Source organism: Piliocolobus tephrosceles, chromosome 6 (assembly GCF_002776525.5).
Source record: "Piliocolobus tephrosceles isolate RC106 chromosome 6, ASM277652v3, whole genome shotgun sequence".
In the NCBI taxonomy this organism is placed as follows: domain Eukaryota; kingdom Metazoa; phylum Chordata; class Mammalia; order Primates; family Cercopithecidae; genus Piliocolobus; species Piliocolobus tephrosceles.
The window spans coordinates 134,494,705-134,519,907 of record NC_045439.1 but is presented as its reverse complement, the minus strand read 5'-3'; the positions used below and the strand labels follow the sequence as shown (position 1 = coordinate 134,519,907).

The following is a 25,203-nucleotide window of genomic DNA, read 5'->3' as shown; positions in this document are numbered from 1 at the left end:
GTGAAAATTCAATATGATCACGTGTTACGTGCCAATCACAGAAACTGGTGTGAAGTTGTGTCCCTCAGTGGTAGCTATTGTTGTAAGTAGTAATTGCATGATGATGGCAGCTGTTTTCTATCATGTCCTCATGTTTTCTCAATTTGTATCCCTCTTTCTCCCATTTCCTACCTTAGCATTGTTATTAGCTAACTTTTATTAAGTGGTTATCATGGCCCAGGACACTGTAATGAGGACTTTATGTGAATTACCTAATTAATTTCTCAGAAAGTATGAGATAGCTATTATTTTAAGCTATTTCATAGCTTAAATAACCAGTTTGTTGAAGTCGAAATTTAGAGAGGTTAAGCGAACTCGTTCATTTACACAATTAGTTGCCCAGGTAGAATTTGATTTGAGGTCTGACTCCAAAACCTGAGCTCTTAATCACCAATTACACCAACTAAACGCTTCGTTTCACAGCCCGCCTATTCCCAAATGTCCCATTCCCGTTTTAAGGTTATTTTCTGTAACTCTCTAGTATTTAATTTCAAAAATGCTATTTCCCAGGAGATGAGTCCCTGCTCTCCCTGAAGGCATGGATCATACCATACATTTCCTTTCCTAATCCACCCAAATTCCTGCAGCGCACAGACTTAGGCCCATTAATAGACGGGAAAAGAAACTGACCAGGCAGTGAAACCGAGCAAACAAAGAACAATAAGACAATTACAGCAGGAAAGCGGGGTTAAAAAAAAAAAAAGTAGAAAAAGAAAGTAAGGGAAAGGGGGAACAAATGGCAAATATTCACTGAGTGCCAACAATCGCATGGAAGGGTCTTTAGGGTTCTCTGTTGAGTACTCGGGACGGCTAACTGAGCAGTACGCCGGCCTTATCTCATAGACAAGGCACCAAGGCTCAGGAAACAGTTCTGTCGATCTGGGCAGGCACCTTCCACCCACAGTCGCGCACACGTGGCATAGGTTTAATAGGCTGTCTGGCTCAGGCACCTCTTCCCAGGGTCAGGGCGTTACAAAGGGAGGCTGTTCTCTTCACATGAATCTATTAGGGACCTATAGCAGCCAAGAGAACCCTTCTGAGTATCAGCGAAGACGGCTTATTAAGACTTTACGAGTTTGCAAGCCATCCTCGTCTTATTTCCTCACTTTGGACTTTTTGGACACACCTTCCTTTTCCTGTGAGCCAACCCAGACGAATGAATTACAAGTAATCGCCTTCTCTACGCCCAGCCAGTGCCCAGCACCAAGCACAGCGCCTCCTTGCAACACACGGCTGAGCTCCGGGCGGCAGCGCGGGCGCTTGGTCGGAGGCTGCTCTAAGGTGACGCGTGGCCGCCTCCTCCCCTTTAAGGCGGGGCTCGCAAGGGCCGGGGGGGCCAAGGAAGTCCGGGGGCCCTCGGTGATGCCCCCGCCCCCGCCGCGTCAGGGTTGCTCCCTGCGCTCCCGAGTGGTGACTGCAGGTCCCGCGCAGGTGAGGGGCGCGCGCCGGCCCAGCTTTGCAGCCCCCGAACGCGGCCTCGCACAGGTGAGGGCGGTGCCGGGTTCACCTGGCAGCGCGCGTGGGCTGGGCAGCAGGATAGCCGCCTGCTCTTTCCTGGGGTGGGCGTCTTCTCTCAACCAAAGCTGGGAGTTGGGGACCTGGAAGGTCCAGGATGAGGATTCAGTGGAGTACTACGCCGGAGCTGCATGTGGTTCAGAGATTAGAAAGGTGTCCTGAGGACTGGAGGCAGAAATCCAGGCGTGGCGTACTGGAAGGCGCACTAGGGGAGGGCAGCCTGCCCCAGGATTTCTTTGCACTTTAAAGGCCACACATTCAGTCTCTCCAGGGCGCTACGGAGTTAGTCACCGCCGCGTTCAGGGCTCCTTCCAGAGAGGTCAGTTCCTCAGCTGGGTGGGCTTTGATGCGCTCTCTTCGTAGAGACCCGGACGTTCAACTTTAATTCTTTGCGCTGACATTTGCTGAGCGACACAAGAGCAGAAATCCTTGGGATAATTGCGTAGGTAACAGTGTCTCAATCCCACTAAAGATAAGTAAGTTAAAAATAAAGACGACGGTGATGTTGGTGGTGAACTAGAGAGGCGATTAGTTTCCGCAATTAGTTCCCCACCGCTCTGTACATTTGTTCAGCAAATGGTTGCTGACGGCTTTTTTAAATGATTGGTTTGCCATAAAAGAGGTTTTCTCTAGTCTGAATGAACTGTGCGATGCTGACTGAGGGTTTCAGCCTCTTCTAGAGGCTTACAAGAGCTTGGTCTGGAAGGTACATGGGTGCGAACACTTAAGGTACCAAGCAGCTTCTAAGTGAACCGTGAGACGTTAGAACACTTGCTTCAAGACGCACAGAATTCAGACACCACTTATTGAAGGATTTGTATGGATTATGATTTCCATTAGCATTAATTTTTTGCTTGAATCAGTAGCATTTCAATTTAACAAATATTTGTTGTACACTTGTTAAGGGGCAGACCTCTGAGAGCCGGGCTGGTGTCTGTGGGGTAGCACAGGTGTTGATATTAATACAAAGGGGCATTTTAAGGCACTTATTCCTCACAGGTGGGTGTTTAGAAAGAGACCAGTGGCGCTGCGCTTTGCCTCAGCAGCACCTGTGCAAATCGCTGGTTATAAGTATTTAAATGCAGGGAGAATGTAAATCTTTGAAGAGTATCTGTCATTAACCTGATCAGTCATTCCAAAACAATACGAATTGTCAAAGTCATGCTTAAAATAAGATTATTAGGAATTAACTCTGTGCCAAGCACCATGCTAGGCACTTTATCTTGTCTATGAAATCTACAAAGTAGATACTATTCCCCTGTGCAGCTAAGGAACTGAGGCAGAGAGGAGTCCAGTATTTGTACAAGGTCAGTGGTGAATTTAGAAATTGCATGTGGCTATTTGAGTGCAGAACTCATACTTTTTCACTATTCCATGCTGTCTCTAAGATGGAGAGTGTAAATCCTGCAGATTTAATATAAATTCAAATTTATATTCATAGATCCTATCTCCTGGGGATTAATGGAGGTAAAGTAGTCCTCAGGAATAAAGTGAGCACTGTTTGCATTGCACTTGTGTGGTTAAACTATGACCTACCTGTGACAAGTAGATGAACAGCTACCTTTAAAAGATAAAATTTATTACGTGTCTTAATGTATTTTGAAAGGCCTGATATATCCAAACAGGACCAATTAATAAAATTGCATATATATTCTCTCTGTTACACATGGAAGGAACAGCTAATTTTCATATTATTCGTGTGCTTTACTAAGGACTCCTGCAGAAGTGAGTTTCTCAGCTGGGTGGGCTTTGAAATCAATTTCAGCTTGATTTCTTCTTATAGCTGCAAGATGATTTAGAGGTCTCTTGTCACTTGGAAAGAACTTTGCGTAAATCTGTGCTCACACACGAATGTGTATTTTTCCTTAAACCTATTTCCAGAAGTGTGGAGTACTACAATGTGATGATCTGGCGAGGAATCAAGTTCCTTATTTGACTTTTGAGTAAAGGATTTACAACAACTGACAATTTCTTTAAGTGCATGTAAACCAGGAAAGTACTTTTCAAATTAAAATTATTATACTGTGGAGAATGGAAAGTGAGTGAAAAATAGTACTCTGAATTCAAATAATATTTCTTGTCCTGGAGAGTACTTGTTTTCTTAAAACTTTTCTTGTAATTGTTGGTAATTACACACAAATGGAAGGGGTTTTATATTTAAATTACCTTGAATTGTTGCCAGTTAACTGTTGAGAAAAGGCTTTGCCTGTGATGAAAGGATCAGGTAGAATATTTTGCCTGCATCAATCTTGGCACAGATTTTTTTTTTTCTTTTTCTCTATCTTCACCTGAAGGTGAAACCAGCGGGACACCTTAAACTCCTCTTTAGGAGCAGAGCCGTTAAATCCTTCCTAGGAGGTATTTATAAAAGCGTACTTGACTTGGTAAGGTGTTCTCATGGGGAGCCAGGATGGGTGATGAAGGAGCAGAATATATAGAGGATGTGAAGCAGGGGCGGATCCAAGTTTTGTGAGGCCTGAATGGTAAACAATTTGGAGACTCTGTTTAAGAAAATTTGATGTGAAAGTGAATATGTATTTAAAATGAGAAAAAGAGATGATAATTTGCTGGAGATTTCTGCCGGTTTCTGTGGAGATCTTGGGCAATGTACCAGAAATGCTTACAAAAATAGGCGTGCTGATTGCAACCTGGCTTCCCCTCTCCTTGAGAACACTCAGCATCTCCCAGCAGCTTGTCACACCCATGGGGGGCCCTGGTAGTGAGAAGCCCAAAGTTGAAGCTCAAAAGTGAGAAGGAAAGTTGTGGTTAAAGGCAAAGGACTCATGCTCCATTGAGCAGAGAAGAGACCGCTGGATGGGACGGCAAAGACACTGTGGACACTCAGAACAGTTCTGAGAGCTGGTCTCAAAGTTCTGAGAACTTTGCGGGTTGGTTTATTTCTCAGGGATGCCTTTGGCCATTGGCTTTTCCAACTATCACTCACCATTTATTGGGAGTTTTCTAATGTCCCAAGTCCTGAGTAAGGTGAGGTCCCGATTGTCAAGAACTCCCAGTCTCACGGAGCTGATTTCATTGATCACAGTGCTTTGGTTATAGGCTTGCATAGAGATGCCACGGGAGCCCTGGAGGGTTCCTGATGCTTGAGCTGAGTTTGGAGTTACTGCGATGGAGTCCAGGAGGGCCATTCTAAGTGAGCAGAGGGCCATTAAAAGCCCTGGTGGTGCTCGGGCACAGTGGCTCACGCCTGTTATCCCAGCACTTTGGGAGGCCAAGTTGGGTAGATCACCTGAGGTCGGGAGTTCAAGACTATCCTGGCCAACATGGCAAAACCTCGTCTCTACTAAAAATACAAAAAGTGGCCCAGCATGGTGGCAACGCCTATAATCCTAGCTAATTGGGAGGCTGGGGTAGGAGAATGACTTGAACCTGGGAGGCAGAGGTTGCAGCAGTGAGCCAACATTGCACCACTGCATTCCAGCCTGGGCGATAAGAGCAAAACTCCGTCTCAAAAATAAATAAATAAATAAATAAAATCCCTGGTGGTTTAGACCCATGCATTCTCCTCCACTGATGTTCTTCTAGTCCAGCAGCGCCTATGTACTTAAGATTAACTTGTTAGGAATGCACGTTCTCAGGCACCCCACATGAGGATCTCTGCATCTAGAGCACAGTAATCTGTGTTTTAAGAAGCCCTCTGGATGATTCTGGTGCATGCTAAAATCTGAAAACCACTGGTCTTAATATTTAAGAGAACAGATAGGGCATGGAATCCCTTGTGGAGATCACTGGGAGGGAATTGAAATTAATAATAGTAATATATTAGTGTTATAATAATTTGTATTACTGTCACTAACATTTATTGAGCACTCAGGTTGTGCCAGGCATTTTGCTAAGAAATATCAACTCTTAATCTTCAGTACAAACCCTGGATAAGGCAGGGCTATGATCACCTGGATTTAAATGTGAGAAAACTGAAAGAGAGAGAAATAGGAAATTGTCCACAGTCACACAGCTGGAAAGTGGTTCAGCCAGGATTCAAGCACAAGCTGTCTGGTGTTAGAACCTTCCTTCTCTTTTGTCTTGCCTGGTAGAATTTTCATTGATGCTACTGTTGTGTGTTGGTGCTGGCCGAGAGGCATGCCTGGGATTGCTTGGGATGCACCTATTTAACAATCCTAGTCATTTGCTGACTACTGTGGTTAAGAAATTTTTCATTAGAGACAAATTTCCACACTAGGGAGGAAGAACTTTATTGGCATTTACTCCTAGTGCAGACTTTTAAAATTTCATGAGTGAATAGACATGATTCCATATAAATGATTACATCACATGGAAATACCACTTCCCATAGCGTCATTATTAAGGGCTCATGGATTTCCCAGTGGGGAGTGATGCTGGTGATTATGGAAGGTGGCCTTGTTTCCTTGTTTAGGAATGCTGGGATTTGATCTGATTATTAGACAGAGGCTTGTCTCCTAGAGGCCAAGCACCTCCCCAGGCCACAGAGGACTTGAAGGTGATGTTGTGTTTGTTCATTATGTTTTGGAAGATATTCAGAAGAGCTGTGCCTTGTTCTATTATAGTTTGTTTTTTTTTTCCTGGTTAAAAAAAAAAACAAAACTGTTGCCCATGATTCTATCCTTTTTTTTTGTTTTTTTTAATCATATAGCCCCATGGTGTCAGGCAGCGTGAATAAGAATGTACAGATACTGGCATGGAAATGCATGCTAGTGTGTAGAGTGATGGTTTACTCTCGGGTATAAACCTAAGATTGCTGTGCCTTTACTTCCCCTCTGGAAAAAAATGTTTACACAAACATTAATTTGAGTTTATGGTAGGCAGCAGAATCTAATTCTGAGAATGCCAGCTGTGTCATCTATGCAGTTATTCATTCATGTGATCACTGGTTGCCTGCTTAGTTGTGCTAAATATTATGTTAGGCACCAGAAGAGATACAGTGTGACCAAAACAGACATGATCCCCAGGGACCGGAATAGAAGTCCTTGTATGTAATGTTATGGAAGAACAGAATAGATGCCCTCCCTCTGGCAGTGAGTCAGCAGGAAAGGCACTCAGAAGTTATTGTAGCTCAGGAGGGAGGGAGGTAGGTTATTGGACTTAAGGCTTTAGGGAAGTGGGGGTATGGCAGGATTTGAGAGATAACTAGGAAGATTACACATGTGACCAGGTGGAGGTGGGTGATGAAAAAGAGGGAGGTGCTGGGCCTGCGGATCAGGTTTGAGCCTTGGGCTGCTGGCTTGGTGCCAATAACATAAGTCAGTATTAGAGGAGGAAAAGCCTCTTTTCAGAGAATTATGACCTTCATGGACACTGAGTCTGAAATGTCTGGATGACCCCAAGGTAGAGATTTTAGGTGGAAAATTGGATAGGATAAAGGTCTGCACTCCAGGAAAGAGGTTGGCAATGTAGAGATTTGAAAGAACTGGTCTTTGGATGGTAATTGAATAATTGACTAATTATCAACTGATCAAATCATGCAGTTGCTATAATAACTGAATAATTCAATCAACTGAACTCATTCTTTAGAGGATGGAGACGAATCCTCCACTCCCTTTGGCCTTTGAGATATTTGAGAGCCATGTTTGAGAGGTGGAGGTAGAAGGAGGTCCTCAATGTGAAAAAGCAAACAAGAGCCATTGAAAGCAGTTGAGGACAGGACTAAACTCTGATTTTTTTTTTTTTTTTTTAAATGCTGCCCAAATTCTTATCTAAGGGGTCTGGGGAGTCATGCCCTACAAACTATAAATTCTTATCAAGTGAGTTTTATTTAACCATATATATCATGACTTACTTTCCAGTTTGACTCTGGCATAACATTGCCTGACAAAGAAGAAAGTGGAAATATTTTACTGAAAAAGTGTATTTCTTTGCCATATTTTGAAATGGTCCTGCAAAGCTGTCCTTTGTGGGGGGAACATGTGCATCTATAAAGAATCTCTGTTAAAGCTAGATCTTTTTCTTCCAGGCCCTCCCTATCTTGAAGAGATTAACAGTCTAGCACCTTTTAAGGTCTGAATAGGAAACATTTGTCATCTATTATCTCTAAGGGCAGCCACTCTAAGACTTCAAAAGAACCTTGGTCTCCACAGTTTTTTATCTTAACCTGAACATTTCCTTTCTATTGATCCCAGGTCTTCAGACAAACTCAACCAATTGTCAATCAGAAAATGTTTACATTTATCTATAGCCTGCAAGCCACCCCCTGCCCCACCCACTTTTAGTTGTTCTGCCTTTTTGAACCAAACCAATGTATTTCTTAAACCTATTTCATTGATGTCTCACACCTCTCTAAAATGTGTAAAACCAAGCTGCACCCTGACCACCTTAGGCACATGTTCTCAGGACCTCCTGAGGGCTAGGTCACGGGCCGTGGTCACTCATACTTGGCTTGGAATAAATCTCTTAAAATATTTTACTCTTTTCGTTGACACAGTGGAGTGAGGAGTAAACAAGGAGGTTGTTGAAAGCTAGTGTTCAGAATTTGAGCCCATATAATTTTTATGAGGTAAAACATTTATCATATATTCTCTTGTTATTTTCTATTATAAAAAAACTTTTTATGTATATCACATGTATCATAAATGAATCATACCATTTTGTATATTGTATGGATTGGCCAGATGTTAGAATATTTTTATATGGAATAGATAGGTTTTCTCAGGTGCTCCAAGTAGAAGGCTTTTTTAAAACTGTTAAAAAGTAGCTAAGAGAAAAAAAAATTCTTTTATCCAAAAAGTATTCACTGAGCATGTGCTATACATGTTATGTGCTGAAATTTTGTGAATAAAACAAATAGATCCTCATCCTCTCAGAGCTTACAGTTTAGAGGGGAAGCCAGACAATTTCACAAGTGATTACAATGAAGTGTGCTGTTCATTAAGGGTAAGGGACAGTGCATTATGAGAGCAGGTGGTAAAGGCCACTTCCAGAGGCAGTGCCACCTAGGCCTGGCAGGAAGGAGATGGAGAAGCACAGAGGGAGTGTTTTGAGAAATCAGTGGATGGATGCTTTTGAGGAACTGAAAGCCTAGGCTAGTCTGTTTAAGCTTTGTTAATGAAAAGTTGGTAATAAGTAGGAGTATTCATGAGAGGTCTGTGAACTGATGGGGAAAACTGAAAAGAAAGTATTAAACCTATCTGTGTGATCATGCTCATGTTGTGTGAAGGGTTTTGAAGAATCCAAGATACAATGGAGTTGACAGTGCAAAAAAAAAAAAAAAAAAAAACAAACCTAAAAACAAAAACACCCAAATTAAAAAACAAAAACACCAAAATCAAAAACAAAAATAATGATTGTGTAATGCTTTTTTTAAGGTGGTGGTTGGGGAACTACTTTTTACATTATGAAACATGTTTGGATTTAGTCTGAGAACTTGGGTAATATGTGAAAAAAGAACATTATATTTCTTGGATTACAATAACCATTATTGCTATAATAATCTTGCTCAACGTAAAAGATATATATATGCTTCCTCGGGTTACAGTCTGGAAATGACCTTTGGGATCAGCTGTTCCACCTCCAGTTGCCCCTTCATGAGTAACCTGGGGCTCAGGAGTGCTGCAGGCTCTATTATTATTTTCACTGGGTCAACTGGTGACAACATCTGTTGGGTAGAATCTGTCCTGAGTTCCTTGTCCTACAGCAACACTGCTTCACTTGAAGGTTTCTTGTTTGTTGTAGGAACGGGCCCAGTAAATAATTATCTCCATTTCCTTTAGGTCTTTACTTACATGAGCTCCCTCCCCTGTCTTCCTTATTTCCTCGTTGGCATGTGTATCATCTACTTTTTCTGACATTGTGCTATGTTTTGAATTCTGTAGGAGTCCTTGGTGGAAGTTGCCTTTAGCATTTTAGGCCTGTCTAAACAGGTAGAATTTATCTGACATTTCTTTCACTCCCTTAAGCCTCATGTGAGTTGGCAAGAGACATGTAGCTTTGGCAAAGAATGAGAAAGAAGGTTCTTGGGAAGTTTTCTCTGTTAATATTTGAACCAAAAGACATGGTGAGGCTTGGAAAGTATCTGATGAATTGTTTTTAAATGTCATGAACTATTGGTGTGCCCCCAAATTATGTTTGATCAGATAGGTGTGGCCCTGATCAGTAATAACGGACTGGTATTTGGTCCTTTTATTAACTACTTCCTCTCCAATTTCCTTTCCAAAGCCATGTGTCAGTTTCTAGCATTGTCACTATGAGCCCAAGATCCAGAATTATTACTTTATTGTTTAGTTTTTGTGTTCAGTTGTCAGGCTGTGCCTTTTCAGTGGTAGTGTTTTTTTTTTTTTTTTTTTTTTTGTAGAAGTTTTTGCTTTCCTAGTTTACAGGACATACAGATTTAGCTGCTGTATATTTTATTTTGTGTGCCAACTACCTGATATTTCTGAGCCTCTACTCAGTGGTAGCATTATCTTAGTCATGCTAATCCTCTTAGGAACCATACTAGGTAGAAATCATCCCCATTTTATTGAAGGCAACACTGAAACTCAGAGAAACCTAGAACTCGCACAAGGTCACCCAACTGGGTTGGACATCTGGCCTATGTCTTTTTTTGCTTTCCACCCCTGTTATTTGATTTCAAGCTAGTGCTGTTTCAAGCATTTCAACCATTGCACTCTGTTTTGTATCCCAGGGAAATTATTTCACCACAAGACTTGAGGGGTTCCAAGACCCATTCCAACTGAGATTTCAGAAATTCCTCTACCTCCTGAGTTTGGAAGTAGCTGTTCTGTGCATTCCCAGGCTCAGTGCAAAGGTGAAATCCTTCATGACAGGGGAGGCTTTAAAACCACTTCCATGTAGACTTGGAATCCCGCTGAACCCTGTTGTGAAGATAAATGCAGCATGGTCTTGATGAATATGTCATTTTAGAGCAATTTCCTGCCAGATGACTGTGTATATATGAAACTGGGTAATCTGGAAAAGTCCCTATCCTTTATCTGATCCAAGTGATACTGTAAACAGGATTGGTAGATTTGTGTAACAAAGCTAGCAATCACATCTAAATATTACTACACTTAATTCCTAAGTGTTCACGTGAGAACAACTTCATTGTGTTTTTATGTTTTTGAATGAGGTAACCTTTTAAATATATACAGATGTTGGCATTTCAAAACCCAGAAAAATTCTTGTGGTGCTATTGATTAGATCAAGGTACTTTTTTTGGTATGTATTTATTAGTAGCATTAAGACACACTTATCAAATAAGATCTTTTCAGGATCCAGAGTATACAAATGTGGTGGATGTTTTGGTTATCCTGGTCTTCGAGAAGCTGGGGTTACTTCTCTGAATACTCCACTTATCCCCAGCAGAGCTTCTGAGATATCTCCTAGGGATCCTCCTTTAGTTTCACGTAGAGTCTGTGGCTTTCTAGGATGTAAGAGCAGATGCCAAATGGCAGTGGAAAGTGGTGGAAGAATGTAACTAATACTCCCTGGAACGCTATAATCTGATGTCCCGGGCACAGCCTCATCTGCTTTTGAGAACACTCATCACTGTTGTTTATATTCATTCCAGTAAGAAGCCATTTTACTATGGGTTATGAATGGTAATTTTGTATTTTTGTTTAAGCTATTTTCTAATGTAAATTTTGCTGACCAATTCTGGATGTCTTGTTTGTGCGATTTTGGTCGTTTCTGTGGTTTGTAGTAATATCCTAAATCTGGCCAGTTGGAAAACCAGCTCTTGCCTGTCGATATTTTTTTGCTGGTGGCTGTGGGTCAGAGCTGATTGACTTAGTACTTACAAGGCATTTGTATTATTGTTGCTTTTTAAATTATGTGATTAAGCATAGGATAAAATAGTATAGAACAATACTATGTGCTGGCGTACGAATACAGATATATATATATATATATATTTTTTTTTTTTTTTTCTGGAAATGAGTGCTAGAAACTTACTAGTGGTTCCTTTGTGAAGATGGTCTAGTTTGAGCTAAGTCGCTTTTCATCCTGTGCCTCTAGGCACAACTGTAGTTTCCTAAGGCATAGCTACCTTAAAAAAAAAAAAAAAAAAAAAGTTACCAGGTTTAATTCAGTGGTGAGAAAATAGGGCTTTTTATTTTTGTCTTTAAAATGTCATTTAAAAAATTATCCTTGGACCTGAGAATATTAAACAGACTTTGAATTTGTTTAATATTTTATAGTTTTTTAAAAAGCCTGGTGTTTATCATTAGATTTTATTAGTTTCTTTGAGATCAGGAGACTTAGCACTACTGTGTATGGTTGTTGAAATGATTAAGGAAAGAAAAGGTTCCAAGTTATTCTCTCCATTCAGCAAGACTTCCTGTAGGCCACTTCTGATGAGGTAGGTGCAGAGTGGAACCACTTAAAAAATTTCCACTCCAGTGAGCAAGTTATGAAGGCCTACCCTGTGGCTCTCTCAAACCACCTTGCTACTGGGGAAACTCTGGGTTTTGAATTCAGACAAACCCCAGCTCAAATATTAGTTCTGCCATATATTAGCTGTAGGACTTTGACATCTCTGGAACTCAGTTTTCTCATTTGTAAAATGGAGATGAAAATACTTTGAGATGCCTGTGGATAGTAATAATACATGCAGACTGCCTTGCACATAATAGATACTTCATCAATTTCTATTATTCAAGGGAAAGAGGGAGTCTGGATTCTTCGTAATAAGCAAACCTACAGCGATTTCGGTAAGTGCGTGCCTACGATGTTATGGCAGCTTTCTCAGAGATCAGACATCTGTGCACTGCTGAGGTTTTTTTCTACATTGCCTTCTAACCAGGATAAGGATGAGAAAGGATGGTAGGACCTGATACTAAATTACAGTATTAAAAGAAACAGGAGGCACATTTTTGGGCCAGTAACAATTTTAAAAATCTAGTCTATTTACCCAGCTTGAGGCTGTTATTTTTAGAGATGAGACAATAGACACTGAAAGACTTTTTTAAACTTTAGATTTTTATTTTCATTTTAAAAATGTTTTTCCCTTTTGCATTTTTAACTAAGTTTTGAGGTCAGAAAGTGAGTATTGGACATGCACATATCGTATTGCCAGTGCTGGGTTTAGTGGTTTCTTGGTAATTACCGTATAATTTGATGAAAGCCTGGCCACTTCTGGGGTTAGCTGACAGTGTTTCCTATATATATAGACAAAAGAGTACCTTTGAAAGCTTTGGAAGGTGAAACCCAGTCAATGGCTTCATTGGAGCACATACCTACATTTCTGATTGCTACCCCCCCCCCACCCACAGCCAAAAATATTGATTTGCTATGATTTCATGTTTAAACGGGACAATAGAGAAAATGGAAATGTCTTCTAGTTTCAAAAACTTGTCTCCTTGGAGTGTCAAGCTTCATCTTCATGAAAAGATTGTTAGTGGTAACCTCTTGGGAGCAGAGAGGATTTTTTTAAAGGCAGATAAGGTCTGTGTAGGCTGAGAGTGGGGAGGAAAAATGTGATGTGAGTCTGGAAGAATGGGAAGGACTGGCTATCAAAGGCTTGGGGAGAGGTTGTCAGTCTTATCTCTGTTCCCCTCACCTTGCGTAACCTCTTGGAACTTTGCTGAAGGACGCTTTGCAACACTACACATATTAGGAATGGATGCTGAAACAGTCACCTAGAGGAAATGAGATGTCAGAGACTGAAGGACAGGTGGCTTAGAGGTCAAGCATGTGGAGCTGAGCCGATGGGCCTGGATCTCAGCTCTACTATGTAGTAACTGTGTGTCACTGGGAAAGTTACTTAAGCTTTCTGTGCCTCAGTTTATTTGTCAGTGAAATAAGGCTTCTAATAGTACCTACCTTATAGAGTTACGAGGATTATAAGATAGTATTTCTAAAGTGCTTAGTACCTGTCACCTGAGGTACCATGACCTCTCCTTAAGGAGTAGCTGCAGTGGCTGCTGCTCTTGTTGTTTGGTAATATTGATGGTGGAGAGACTCATTTAACTTTAATGCCCTATAATGTGTCATGTTTACCTCCCTTAATAGAACCTAATAATTGCTTCATATTTAAAAACTCATTTGTACTATTTTAGCTCGGTGGGAAGATTGATTTGGATGTTTTTAATCATTCTAAGCCTTTGTTCTAGCTGAGGCTCTGTGAAATGGGTTGCAAAATCCACAGACTGAGAAATGATAGAAAACCAGGGAAAGTTCATTTGGGAATTATCAATTTAAGCTGTTACATGATAATGTCCACTTCATCGCACTGACACTGGCATTGATGGAATCCGAGTGGTGGAGAAAAATCGATATAACCTTTTTAAAAGATGATGGTTTTAATATTGATAAATGTTCTTTACCTTTTCATTTGAGAGATGCTGCTATAATGGAATGCCTTATAAATACTAATGAGTGCTGACTGCCATCTTTGATAGTGAGTAACCCCTTTGAGTATTTTGAGACAGACTCCCATGATCTGGGCAAATGTCACGTTAATGCATCCCACACAGGTTGAGAAATATATTCATGAAATCATGCTTCACATGAGTGTAGGAAGAGTTTATTAATTTATATTTAAAAACCTTTGTAGAGTCACAGGCCAAAAAAGGGCTTAGGAGGTGTGTGTGTGTGTGCGTGAGTGCATGTGATTCCTTTTAATTCATCTGCAGCAGTTTTTTCTCCTTTGATTGAAACATTTGGATCAGTTCAGAGGGCACTGGATGCACATCAGTCAGCTTCTCATGAGTGCTTCCTGGGTGCCTCACCTGCTGCCCTTTCTTAGTCCCAACATGCTGGGGGATTCCAGCTATCTCCAGGATCCTCAGGATTGAAAAGGATCTCTGCCTACTGAGATCCAAATGTTAATGGAAAGAGGGGACAGAGGGCTGGGCTTTAGACTTCTGCCACCATGCCCAGTTCTAGGATCCTTCAATTCTTGGTTGATAGTGTCTGAGATCACTTACATGGGCCTTACTCTGTTGTGGAGTGCAGGGGCTTCATTGTCAACCTGTTGATGGTGATTTTGTAAAGATGTTAAGAGGCGTGGGTCATTCCATTATGAAATGATTGGGAAAAACCAGATGGGATGTCCAAGCAGATAAAACAGGTGCATCCTCACCATAGTTTACTCCCCGACCTCCAATCAGTAAGACTGATGGTCATTACTAATTTAATGCCTCTGTAAAAAGCTGCCCTGTACGTTATCATAGAGCAATAAATATGTATTAAACAACATGTTTTTCCAAAAAGCTTAACAGTCATGAGGCTCTTTAGGTTGATGAACTAGTCTCTAGACAGGCTTGGATTTCTAGTAAATATTCAGTCATGATATTAATAAAACGAATCTTCTTCTGAATTCGTTCATTTGTTTATTCCATCAAAACTTACCTGCAATGTGCCAGGTATTGATGTGGACTAGGCAAATCCAGTCTCTTCCCCTCAGGGCACTTACAGTATTGCAGGAGGGTACTGAGGAGTAGATTAGGAGATTAAGTAAATAAACTAACATGATAATGTTGGACCCTTAGGGTCATCAAGAATGTGAGGTGTGATGAGATTATGACATGGAGGTGCTGCTTCACACTAGAAGGTCAGGATTAGAGTTAGGCTTGGGGTAGAACTGGTTAAGGAGGTGATTCCTGATGTGGGACCTGAAAGAGCCAGGTTTTTGATCTGTGCAAAGGTCACATTATACAACTAATAACAGCCTTGAATAAGGAAACAAAATCCCTACACTTCCACCCCAAGTGTTCGATGCACCCATTTTCTCCTTATGCTAGGTCTCTAGCATTGTACTTCACACAGGCATTACCCTTCCACCAAGTAGAACTGAACCATCTCGGAATAATAGGCCTCTACCAGGCAAGGACTTGACTGTGGCTCAGTAGAGCCTACCTTCACACAAACCAAGTTGGCCGAACTTTGCTCCTAATGAGAGCTCCTGTGTCTACTTTCCAATTACATTGGCCGGTTAGGTAAGCCTAGAACTGTGGCCAGGCTTGCTTTAACTTTCTTTTCATGCCTAAAATATGTTCTTTCGTTTGTTGCTTTTAGCTCCCTGTAAATGCCACACAGTCCTGTCATTCTCAGGCTGTCAAGATTCTGCCCGCTTGTGTCAAGATACTTACTGGAAATTAGAGCTTCCTCTACTTTTAGTCTGAATCTTTTTGACACTGGATTTTTATATGATTTGTGAAATTTGAATTGTTTGGTGATCAATGAGCCGAAATAGACAGGCTTTGCAAAGGTGCAAGTGTCTTAATCAAGAACCCTCCCTGCTGGGTCCGTGGAAACTTACCCAGTGGTGTAAACCCTGCTGTGGTAGCTTACACAGGTTCTCTGTGCTTCTTGTTGATTAACTCAGTATAGAACAGTATGCTTTGGGTCCTGAGAGTCGGAAGGAATGGTAATACAGAATTATACCTTTGTAGAAAAGCAGAAATTTACTAAATTAAATGTTAAACTCGAGCTTAGATGCTCTTCAAGCACTTGTGTTGTGCAGATAGATGCCTGTAGTGATTGTTCTCTCTCTGGAGCTTCTGTGCAGAGATGATAAACATGATAATATTTTACTGTACGTAAGTAGGAGTTAACAACCTAGGAATAAACACATTAAATAGATACCTGTCTTGATTTCCTGTAATATGCCTGTACTGTGTGAAGTGGTTTCCTTTATTTTGCAGAGCACTGTGTTATTTAGAATATTCTAAAAGTATATGTGGACTTTTCTATATTGGCTGTTGAATAAGAACTTATTAGCTGTGCTATATCTTGAGTTACCAAGGCCTCTTGAATTGTCTTAAAGAAAGTTGTAGGATATTTCTGGTCCTTCCGTAGGATCTATGTTTCTGATATTTGTGCTGAGATGGAGATGGAGATGGTACTACCGGCCTAGAACCATTGCTTCCCTTTCCAAAGCCCAAGGCCGATGTTCAAGTGGATGACATCACATTTCCCTCTGAGTCTCAGAATATTTTTTTCTTTTTGAGATGGAGTCTCGCTCTGTTGCCCAGGCTGGAGTGCAGTGGCGCTATCTCGGCTCAACGCAACCTCCACCTCCCGGGTTCATGCCATTCTCCAGCCTCAGCCTCCCGAGTAGCTGGGACTACAGGCGCCCACCACCGCACCTGGCTAATTTTTTTGTATTTTTAGTAGAGACGGGGTTTCACCGTGTTAGCCAGGATGGTCTCAATCTCCTGACCTCGTGATCCGCCCGCCTCGGCCTCCCAAAGTGCTATGATTATAGGCGTGAGCCACGGGGCCCGGCCAAAATCTTTGTTTAATAATAGCTCTTCAGGTAGCTGTCATGAGTTGATATGAGCTGGTCACCAGAAATCTAGTTGTCATCCAAGAATGTTTTTGATTAAACTTTTTCTTTCTGTTGTCTGAAAGCACATACACAAAATATCACTGCAAACATTACTTTTATTTTTACAATCACTTATTACAAAACATTATGTCAATAGTAGAAGGAATAAAAAGTAAAAAAAACAAACAAAAAAAAACAAATATTATCCACCTTGGGAAAATATCAGGCATCAGTATTTTTTTCATGTTTTTGTTTTTTCCAATGTAAGTCATACTTGTACATCACTTCACAGAGCCATAAACATAGTTTTGATAGAATTTTGTAGTTTGTGTTTTTCCCTTAAAATTATACCATGAATTATTTTCCAGATGACTACATAGCATTGGAGAATTAATTTTTAATGACTGCATGGATGAAAATGAGTGACTCATATTTCTGTTTCAGATGTATGTATGTGTCTAAAAATACATCACTTAATATGTATTCTGTGCTAAATTTCCTAGGCTTGTAGAACATTTATAGTTTGTAGTAACTCAGTTGTCACCTTGTGCAAACTGTGTAAGACATTCTCTCCTTCACCTGTGCTGATGGAGTAATTTAAAATTTCATTTCATGAGCACGTATTGGGAATTACTGTAGAAGCCTATGAACCCTGTATTTTTCTATGGATTTTCTCTAATATACTCTAAATCTAAAAACACATTAAGGCAAAGCACCTGGCTCCTCAAAGAGCTAACACCATGAAATTACCTAGAAAACAAAATTTAGTTAAGTGAATTTATACCTTACTACAGGGACTGAGAGTTACCTATTTTTTTTTCTATTAGCTGAATAACAGTCTTTATCTCTGTTATATAAAATGACATGAGCTGTGCAAGGTGAAATCATGCAGAGAACAATCATAACATTAAGAGAAATGTGGCCTGAAATAATACATTTTGATTTTTTGCTACTTATAGAGTTCAGTATGATGGAGCTAGCAAAATTGACAGCAGAGCCCAACAATTTTAGTACAGAAATTATCTGCTCTGGGAAAAAGCTGTCTTCATTGTATTATGAAATGTGAATTGGTGTTGAGTATTTATAGAGTGAGAGGCAGCAGAAAATGTCCTCATAGTCAAGTTTAAGAAAATGTCTTATCTAAATGAGAAGCAATACATTGATATTTATACTGATGTAAGTAGCATGACTATGGAAGATGATTAGATAATATTGGCCCTTGGTTGACTTCATGACTTCTGTTTGATTGGCAGTATATAAAATATAGTAATTTCACATAAATATTTGGGCTGAGAGCATCTCTTGAAAGATCTGTGTGTGAGGTGAGTCAGGCTGCATTCCTGCAGAGTTGCCCGTAGCCACAGTGAAGATAGCACCCATGGTCACCTGGGACTTTGACCCTGGCAAATAAATACATCTTTTTCCTTTACCAAATTCATCTCCTAAAATGTATCGGTTTCTAGATCTGTACATTCATTCCAACTTGGCTTAAAATTAATTTTGTCATTTTTGTTTTCTTAATCCTAAAATACACATAACCTAACATGCGTTTATCTGTGTTTTTTGAGACGGAGATTTGCTCTTGTTGCCCAGGCTAGAGTGCAATGGAGTGGTCTCAGCTCACTGCAACCTCTGCCTCCTGGGTTCAAGCATTTCTCCTGCTTCAGTCCCCCAAGTAGCTGGGATTACAGGCATGCACCACCACTCCTAGCTAATTTTTTGTATTTTTAATAGAGATGGGGGTTTCTCCAGGTTAGGCTGGTCTCGAACTCCTGACCTCAGGTGATCCACCCACCTCGGTCTCCCAAAGTGCTGGGATTACAGGTGTGAACCACCGTACCCGGCCGCAATTATCATTTTTAAGTATACAGTTCAGTGACGTTATGTTTATATTGTTGCACAACCGTCACCTCCATCCATCTCCTGAACTCTTCATTTTGTGTAACTGAAACTGTGTCCGTTAAACACTGTCTCATTGTCCTCTCCCTCTGCCTCTGACAACCATCATTCTACTTTCTGTCTCCACGAATTTGACTACTCTAAGTATCTCCCATAAGTGGGCTCATATAGTATTTGTCCATTTGTGACTGGCTTATTTCCCTTAGCGTAATGTCCTCAAGGTTCATGTTGTAGCAGTTGTCAGGATTTCCTTCTTCTTAAAGGCTGAATAATAACATGTTGTATGTATTTATCGCATTTTGTTCATTTGTAGACACTGCCTATTGCAGATAGTGCTGCTAGGAACATTGGTGCACAATTGTTTAAGTCCATGCTTTCATTTCTTTTGGGCATATACCCAGAAGTGGAATTGCTGGATTATGTGATAATTCTATGGTTATTTTCTCGAAGAACTGCTACATCATTTTTCCACAGCAGCTGTACTATTTTACATTTCCACCAACAGTGCACTAGAGTTCCAATCTCTAGAGTCTTGCTAACACTTGCCATTTTCTGTTTTGTTGTTGTTGATAGCCATTCTAGTGAGTTTAAAGTGTGTCTCATAATTTCCGTGTACGTTTCCCTGATAATTAGTGATATTGAGTATAATGTTTTTACAGAGCTTACTACAGTTGTAAGACGTGACCTTTTGAATTGTCATTGTAAGAAAATTACCTGGCAGATCAAAAGATCTGGATTCTAGTCATGTCTCCATCTCTAGTTAGCCATTTGACCTTCAATTCTGTTTGACAACAGTTAATTAGGCCTGTGCTAAGTGCTGATCACCTCATTAGGTGACACAGAGTAGAGAAAAATAAATCACCAATTTTTTATTCTTGCCTCTGGTTTACAGATTTTTTTCTTTTTTTGGCCTCAAAGGTATCACAGCTTAACTTTTTCTAATTCTAAAGTTTGTAATCTGTCGCCTAAAGTTGAAAGGGTAACCTAGAGTCTCTTCAGACCTAGGTAGGGTTACCAGCCATCAAAATAAGACATGAAAAGTATGATGTAAGGGAAACAGGTAATTTTGAAATGTTTGGAGGATCTGTGGTTAATATCTGAACCTTATTTACAATTTCCACTTATCAAAGTTTGATTTAACAATTAGCATATCTTAATTAAATATCATTTATTTTATCTTATCTCTTGTCATACTTTGCTTTTCTGGCTTCTCAGCTCATTACAGCCTGGCTTCTGTGTCCCTGAGGTGTTTACTGCCCTCCCTAGTAACCAAACAAGATGGGGGCACCTCCGCTTCCCTCAACTGACTTTTCTGCAATATTTGCAATTGTTGCTTACTCCTTGAAACTTCCTCTCTCAGCTTCCTTAGTCCTGTTCTCTTCCCCCAACCCAGCTCTCCTGTGCTTCCCTGGCCATTCTCCCTCAGTTTTCATTATGAGTTCTCTTTCCTCTGTGCTGCCACTAAAAGTTAATTATTCCTGTGGTTCAGCTCCCAGCCTTGTTTGCTTTTCACTTTATACACTTGTTTGAGGGGAGACAGTTCCTGTCTTCCACATTTCCATCCCAGATTTTGCTCTGAACTTCCACCTTGAATATCTGGTTGGACTATATAGTATGTGTCAACTTTGATAACTTATCAGTCTTCCACCTTACCTTCTGTAAATGGCTCTTGCTTCCCTTTCCCTATGTTAATCGGTGGTTCCACCATATTACCTCTGGCCTATCTAGGCAACTGAAACACCTGCTGCTGCCTCCTCCCTACTCCTCCCCAACACATATAATCAGCAAATTACAAAATTCAGCTTCTTAGTCCCTTCACTGTCATTCTAGTTACATTTTTTGTGGTCTAGCCTTTATCACACTGGATTCATGCATCAACTAGGAACTGCATTAGCATCTCATTCTTAACACCTCCTAGATCACCCCACTGTTGGAACTGCTTTGCTATCTGTCTCTCCTACTGTACTCTGAGTGCCTCAAGAGAATAAATGGGGTGTGTATTTTATTCCTTGAGTTAATGCCTAGGGGAACTAAAGGATACTGTAATAGTTTCTCTTTTTTTTAATGCACAAAATGTAAATTCCACATCTTTGTGGGTGACAGACCTCATTCTACTGCAGTATCACACAGTTGTAACCGTTAAACTCCAGAGACTGAAACATAGTTTTCTCATCAGCTTAAAAAAAATATCTGGTGGTAGTGTAGCTCAATGGTGGGTTGAAACAAACACCTGCTTTTTACATGGTCCTTGGTGCTCCAGAGCTCACTGTTTACTTTTGCCTTCAATGACTCTAATTTCAAATGGTGTAAATCAAGGTTGCATATGTGTGTACAAAGAGGATGAGACTGTGGTGGGTGACATGTTAGAAAACTGTGAATACCTCGATATTTGATTGGCAACAGCAAATGTTTTCTTCACAGCATTGGAATGTTCTTGATTGCTTCTGTTTATTATTGCTACTTATTTCATAGTATATTTGAATTCTATCACTTTCTGATCAGCCTTTGTAATTTTCTTTACCATTTCCCATTGTGATGCACTAATAATTATTATACAATGTTTCTTCAGGTTTTTAAATTCTTATTTTAGAATCATGACTGCTTTGCCCAGAGTAGAGATTTGGTGATCCCAGTTAGGTAGGGATGGCAATCTAGCCTAAGGTATAAGCACAGATGTTGTGGTCAGAGGGAACCTGGTTCAAATCCTAGCACTAATACTTGCTGGCTGACAAGATACTTCATGTTTATAGTCCTTGATTTCTTCTTACATAGGATTGGCATTTTTACTCAGCTCTGTTAACATTTGTGAGGATTTCGAAAACTCATGGACAAGAAGACAGTGCCAGCACTTAGTCACTGCTAAATAAAGGGCCACTATTTATCATCCCTGAATTATCCACTTCATTTGGAAATATCACAAATGTGGCCACTGGTTTGATTTTTTGCAGCAATCAATTCATATGTGGATGAAATTGAGATCAGTACAATTCAGCTCTCTAACACTTAAGAAGACACACATTTTATGTTCTGATAAATACTGAGTTGGAGACATACTTGCTGTGAATGAATTAGTGAATTTAAATTTTATACTTGTCCTTATGAGAGTAAGCATTAATTTGTCATTGATTACAACCTTAAATGATTGATGAGTACTTGGAAACTAATGACTTCACAAAAGAGAATTTCTAAACTGTCAGTTAGCTTAGAATTTAAACAATGTCATTGTATTATTCCTCTAAAGCTTGAAGTTTTCAGATGTGTTTCTTTTTTTTTTTTTTGAGACGGAGTCTCGCTCTGTCGCCCAGGCTGGAGTGCAGTGGCCTGATCTCAGCTCACTGCAAGCTCCGCCTCCTGGGTTTACGCCATTCTCCTGCCTCAGCCTCCCCAGAAGCTGGGGCTACAGGCGCCTGCCACCTCGCCTGGCTAGTTTTTTGTATTTTTAGTAGAGACGGGGTTTCACCGTGTTAGCCAGGATGGTCTCGATCTCCTGACCTCGTGATACGCCCGTCTCGGCCTCCCAATGTGCTGGGATTACAGGCTTGAGCCACCGCGCCTGGCCCAGATGTGTTTCTTTTTATCTGACATTTTAATAAAAGATGTGTTACGCTTGGGAAATGTCGATGAATGTGACACAGGGCTTACAAAACTGGGATTTATGGAGACACAATTTTTTTGGAAGTCTTCTATTGGAAGATCAGACCTGTTCTTCTTCCTTTTCCTAAAGACAAAATTTAGGAGGTAATGTCAATTAACAATTTTGGGAAATAGTCCTTAACATTTTGATCATATAACTATATCCCAATATTTTTGCGAGATGAACCACCTAATTGGGGCATAAATGATTTCAAATATATTTTTAGGGAAGACGGCTAAGTTTCCGACTTGATCTGACAGGTGCTTTAGAGACCTAATATAGAAAGAATTTTGATTGACTATAGAAGGAATATAATATAGGTTGGAAGATCTCTTTAATTCTCTTAGTGTTTCTAGTATCGAATCTAGAGAGACGGTTTTATTCTATGTAAATGAGATCTATGCTATTAACCATTTAGATATAGATGGCTAGATAGTTAATGTTTTAGCGGTTTTTTTGTCATAGCACTTATGACTGTCTGACATAATAAGCATTTTAATAATTAATTTTATGCATACTTGTCTTTCTTGAGTAGTGATAAATCCTATTTACATAAAGGCCTCTAAAAACATGCCCATAGGCCAAGAAAGGGACACTGCATCTCGTGAAGAATCCTGGGAGGTTTGGTGGGAGAGAGTAGAGGAAGGCTTTGGGCTTATACTGCATGTTGTTAAGGATGGATCAGGGGAAGCCGTGGTCAACTCTGTACTGGGTGCTATTCTGAAGCCGAGGCAGTGTCACAACTCGGTATCCTACTGATCTTTGCTCAGGAAGCAGGGGAAACGAAATAGTTAGAAAAGTTGGTAGGAATGAAAAAAAGCATTCAACAGTAGGGAGTTATTACATTGTTTGACAACTGTGGAATGCTCTTAGGGAAATAGTTTTTTTGTTGACTTTACAGTTGTACTTACTTCTGTTAATGAAGCACAATCTGATTTTTAGCAGGGATGATTTTTATTTACTCAGATGTCCGATAAAAGCTTTTGCCTTTTTCTCACAGCTGCATTTTGGTGCACAGAAGAATTTTCTTGATATCTGTATGTTGAAAATCCCAAACGCAGAAACTTGAAATACAAAATGTTGCAAAATCCAAAAGCTTTTGAGTGCCGACATAATGACATGGGTGGAAAATTCCACACCTGACCCTGTGTGATGAGTCACAGTCAAAATGCAGCCAAAACTTTGTTTCATGTGCAAAATTATTGAAATATTGTATAAAATTACCTTTAGGCTATGTATATAAAGTGTGTATGAAACATAATTTAGTGTTTAGACTTGGGTCCATTGCCAAGATATCTCATTGTGTATGTACAAATATTCCAAAATCTACAAAAATCTGAAATCAGAAACACTCTGGTCCCAAGCATTTTGAATAAGGGATACTAAACCTGTAGTAGGAATAAAATGTACCACCCTCTTCCCCATGTCTGTTGGATGAATAACAACTTTTATTGATGATATACTAAACTTTGTCCTTAAGCTGTTCTCCTACTAAATATGGGACTCCTTTCAGATAGCAAGTCCCAGTACATAGTTGCAAAACGTTGCATGATGTTGTTTAAATTGAGAGGCTATTTTGATGTCATGAGTGAATATTAGGAAGGCAGACCATCACATGGATTGGGTCTTTTCTGTGAGCATGAGACTTAGAGAAGTAATAGACCTTTCTGAAAATAAGCACAACTTGCCCATGTTCCTCTTTCGTGAGTGGACCCAACAGGCAGTAGTTAATGTGAGATATGGTATGTAGTTTTGTATTTCTAGCAATGCTGAAATCTGAATAACCAGAAAGCTAAAAATGAAGGAACAAATTGTAAATCAAAGAACCTTTGATACTTTCCCTTCCACTGGTCATCTTCCTTGGACTCGCCCTGCATGAAACATATTCCAAACAGCAGACACTGTGATCCTTTGAAAATCCATGACAAATAAAATCAATCCTCTGACCAACCTTCACCTCCCCTCCTGGCCCTGATTTTCCAATTCACTTAAAGTTAAACCCCAGGTCTTTGCTGGCCCTCATCCCTTCTCTGACATCATCTCATCAGGCAGATCTGGCTCTGTTGACCTTTTTGCTGTTGGAAGCAGTGAACGTGTTCTGGCTTTGGGACTTTGCATGGATCCATTCCTATTTTTGGAATCCTCTTTCTCAAATAGTGTTTCTCATTCTTGTCACTTAGTCTCTGCTCACATGCTCCCTCATCCTCTATGGGATATATATCCTCATGGGAACACTAGCTTCCCAAAGGCAGGACCCTTGTCTGATTTGACCACTGAGTTGATGAATTTGTAAGAAGCCTAGTCAGACTTTGAAAGCAGATTCGTAGCATTCATTGAAAGGAGGAACTTTGAGGGGAGATGCTAGATTAGACAAAATTCAACCCTATCTCCCATGCATTTTGCATCTAGTAACAGTGGTGTATATTCACTACAATACCCTGGTAGCATTACAGAGAAAAGTTGTTTGGGCTTTTTTGGAACTATCACAGTTTAAAAATATTTGTTGTCATTTTTTTTTTTTTTTTTTTTTTTGAGACAGAGTCTTGCTCTGTCACCCAGGCTGGAGTGCAGTGGCGTGATCTTGGCTCAATGCAACCTCCCAGGTTTGAGCGATTCTCCTGCCTCAGCCTCCTGAGTAGCTGGCATTACAGGTGTGTGCCACCACACCTGACTAATTTTTGTATTTTTAGTAGAGACAGGGTTTCACCATGTTGGCCAGGCTGGTCTTGAACTCTTAACCTCGTGATCCACCCACCTTGGCCTCCCAAAGTGTTGGGATTACAGATGTGAGCCACTGTGCCTGGTCCATTTTCTTTTTTCTTTTTCTTTTCTTTTTTTTTTTTTTAAGACGGAATTATGCTCTGCCACCTAGGCTGGGGTGCAGTGGTGCCATCTTCTCAGGGCTCACTGCAACCTC

General features: G+C 40.3%; 1 protein-coding gene across 3 annotated transcripts in view; it reads left to right on the top strand.

Annotated features, from left to right (window-relative positions):
- Positions 1-1,405: 1,405 nt before the first annotated feature.
- Positions 1,406-25,203, top strand: part of MCTP2 (multiple C2 and transmembrane domain containing 2) — a 269,346-nt gene continuing 245,548 nt past the window's right edge. The window contains exon 1 of one of the 3 annotated variants that reach the window (XM_026455447.2): positions 1,406-1,524. The gene's annotated coding sequence lies outside the window, so the exon portion shown is untranslated. The remainder of the gene's footprint in view (positions 1,525-25,203) is intronic. The other 2 variants (XM_026455445.1, XM_026455446.1) reach the window with 2 other exon arrangements.